The sequence below is a fragment of the Callorhinus ursinus genome, unplaced genomic scaffold, assembly GCF_003265705.2.
Source record: "Callorhinus ursinus isolate GAN/ISIS: 27379988/994484 unplaced genomic scaffold, GSC_fseal_2.0 scaffold102, whole genome shotgun sequence".
NCBI lineage: Eukaryota > Metazoa > Chordata > Mammalia > Carnivora > Otariidae > Callorhinus > Callorhinus ursinus.
In genome coordinates this window covers 283-3,725 of record NW_027397164.1, presented here as the reverse complement: position 1 = coordinate 3,725, position 3,443 = coordinate 283, and the positions used below count along the sequence as shown (strand labels likewise).

Below are 3,443 nucleotides of genomic sequence, written 5' to 3'. Positions count from 1 at the left end.
CTAACTTGGGGGTAGAGCTTACTTTTTTTTTATTATTACGATGTTATGTTACTTTTTTTTTAATGTGTGTGTGTGTGTGTGTTTTAAGATTAAATGAGTTTGTGACCATGAATGTGCCATAAACAGCATCTGACTCACACACAGGGACACTAAAAAAAAAAGTCACAGAGCAGAGTTGAGCCCCATGAACAAGTTTCTTGGCCTCTGAAATGGAACTTATGTTGGCCTCCTCCACCTGGAGGTTCTGGGTAGCCAGTGGGGTCTGCAGCAAGCCCAGCAGGAGGAAAAGAATATGGAGGGAGAAGGGGCAAGAGATGGGAAAAAAATATGTCTTGGTATAGTTTCTATTTAATTTTATATGTTAGCTTGAGAACCACTTTTTACTTTCTGTGAATTGTGCCTGGCCTTTGCCCATTCTTTTTTAACTGTATGTTTCATTTTTTAATTATTTCTGTCATTAATCACCTGGAACATGATGTGACATACCTGGGCAGGTGCTGGAAATAGAGAGGGGACAGACCCCTTTCCTGCCCTTGGGGCTCATCCAACTTGGGATGGGGACTAAGACACCTGCCCAAATGGCCAGAACACCAGGCAGGACAAGAAGGCCAGTGAGAGATGAACAAATGCTTGGGGTGTTCAAACCATAGCAACGCCCTCTCAGCAAAACCAAATCAGTGAGTATAATAAGATGGTCTGATACAAACAGATCTGAACAGAGATCATGGGATTAGAAGCACTGAAGAGTCATGTAGGGTACAAGCTAAGCACATTATGAATTGTTTCCTGTGACTCTCAGCATTCATTCAACAAATATTTATCAAGCGCCAAATATGTGCTGAGCACTGTCTGAGGTGCTGGGGGTAGAGTAGCAACAAAACCTCTACCAAGGTGAGAAGCAAATAAACCAATAATATGTGTATATTCGTGAATACATCTAGATAAATTGTCTTAAAATATTTTTTTAAAGATTTTATTTATTTGACAGAGAGAGAGAGCAAGCACAAGAAGGGGGAGCAGCTGAGGGAGAGGGAGAAGCAGGCTCCCCACTGAGCAGGGAGCCCCCCCCTTGGGACTGGATACCAGGACCCTGGGATCATGACTTGAGCCAAAGGCAGACGCTCAACCCACTGAGCCACCAGGCATCCCCTATCTTAAAATATTATTAATTTAATTATTATTTATTAATTATTAAGAGTTTTGGGGGGCCTCATTGGCCTCACCACAATCCTGGCCCTGGATAATTACAATAATATCCACCTTGTAGGGTTGTCGAGTGAATTAAGTGAGGTAATACATAGAGCACTCGGCCCAGGGGCTGGCAACACCTGAGAACAGGCTCTCCATCCTGCAGGGTGAAGTGACTGACTGCGTTTCCGTCTTACATCCATGATACCTTCTAGTTTGTCTGAGATCAAATGAAAGAAATATTAACCACCCCAAGTAAACTGAAGTTCTCTAGGAAGGAGAATATGAAAGGCAAATGCTGACCGAGCAGCCAGCTGCAGTCTTTGCCACAAGGAAACATCAGGGGAGGGGGTTTAGGAATTGATTGGCCTTGATACCCAGAGCATCCCTGACAGTCATCTCTCCTCTGTCGTGTGCCACCACCCCTGACCAGATCTTCCACCCCCATCACCCCTGGACCAGGCCAGTAGCCTCCTAATTGCTTCTCTGATTCAGTCTGACCTGGGGATCACTTCTTCACTCAACAAACGTTTGCTGACCACCTACTACCTGCCAAGCACTAAGCTAGTGATGGGATACAGAGATAAATACTGATAAGGGTCATCTCCCTCAATGATCTCAGATTTCAAGTGGGGGAGATCAAGGATTGCCCAAAAAGGTGGTGAGTGGTGTACCTGAAACAAATTAGCAGGTGGGATGAAATGCATGAGGACTGCTAATCAGACTGGAGGTAGGCTATAGAAGGGTCTTTAAAGAAGGCTTCCAGGGGGAGGTGACACTCAAGCGGAATCCAGATATCTGCATAAGCAGCCAAGTGAGGAAGACGTGAAGGCAAACGATGTCCCAGGCGCAGGGAGCTTTACGTACGAAGCCCAAGATATGATTCATTCTCAGAAGCACGGATAGACCCAGGTACTGGAGTTTAAGAAAATCCCTCCAGCCGCCCAGCCCGGCCTCCGGATCTGACACGCCTCCTCTCTCAGCACTTTCTATGTGATCTGCCTTCCGCCTTGCAGGGAGGCTACCCTCCCCGCTCCGGGAAGCCCCTCCTCCAGACCTTCCGCTCCCCTAACTCAGAATGAGCCCCTCAACTGGCAGGTACGAAAATCGTCTCTCCGCCGGCGTAGGACCGACTTATTACGATACAGTCCAAGCGTTTCTAGTGACTACGTCTTGCGACTCTTCTTCAGGACGAACACCGCCAACAGCTCCCTTCCACAGGCCCCTATTGCCGTCACGCCCAACCCTCTTTGGTCCTGCCTTTTCTCTCCGTCTGTACACAAGATGAGACCGAGCCCCCGCATCCCGGATTCAATGCCCCGCGCTAACGGTCAGCCCGCTGTGGCCACGCCTCCCAGGGCGGGGGAAAAGGCGGGCCATTCAAATTAGATATGGCGTTACAGAGAGAGCGAGCGAGAGAGACAGACAGACGTAGTAACGACAGACGCACCAATCTTAAAATGTAGAGAACTAAAAACTCTGCACCAGGGCGGTGACTGCCATAGCACTGTCCGAGAAGCGAGGGAAGTGAGCGGTGGGATGAGCGCGACTTGGCTCACCGTGAGTGCGATATGGCTGGCGGCGCGGCGGTGGCGGCGAGGGGGGTGAAGGGGCATCCATTTTCGGCGTTTTGGCTGAGATCAAGTATAATATTGGCTCTTATCAGTTTAATATTTGGTATGTTCTCTGTTCACGAACAATATGTTAAGTGGGTTTGTGGAGTAGGGAGATGGGAGAGTGGCTTGTTCCATCCAGCTTGCGCATCGACCTGGTGTTGCGGTGCTACCGGGCCCGGTACATCCTTCGAGGGTTAAATATACAGTGGCCAATGACAGCGTTGAGTTATCACGGCGGGCCTTTGGGGTTGTTTCTACCTAGTGTGTTCCCTCAGCACCTTCTGGGGTTTTTAACTACCCGGTTGCTCAGAGTTGTATACATTAACTATTCAGTATTGCGTTTTGAGAGGGAAGAAGTTTTGGTAGGAAACCTCAAGATCTTCTGATTTTCGCTCTCAGGCTAAACCTAGAAAGAGCTATGCCTTTTTCTAGTGGTTGATGTTAGGGTCAAACTGACAGCATTTCTTCCCTTATCTCCTTTCTCTTTCTCTCTCTCTCTCTCTCTCTCTCTCTCTCTCTCTCTCTCTCCCCCTTCCCTTCTCTCCTTTCTGTTCTATCCAGTCTAGCGGGACACCTGAGTCTGTCTCCAACTCTAGTTAGCTTGAAGCTCTTTCTAAAGCTCATTTTTCTCATCTGCTG

The 3,443-nt window shown here is 48.0% G+C and overlaps 1 non-coding gene across 1 annotated transcript; it reads left to right on the top strand.

Annotated features, from left to right (window-relative positions):
* Positions 1–2,802: 2,802 nt before the first annotated feature.
* LOC112815781 (U2 spliceosomal RNA) lies at positions 2,803–2,993 on the top strand. The gene has a single exon (XR_003206049.2). It is a non-coding gene; the product is annotated as a U2 spliceosomal RNA (small nuclear RNA).
* The last annotated feature ends 450 nt before the right edge of the window (positions 2,994–3,443 follow it).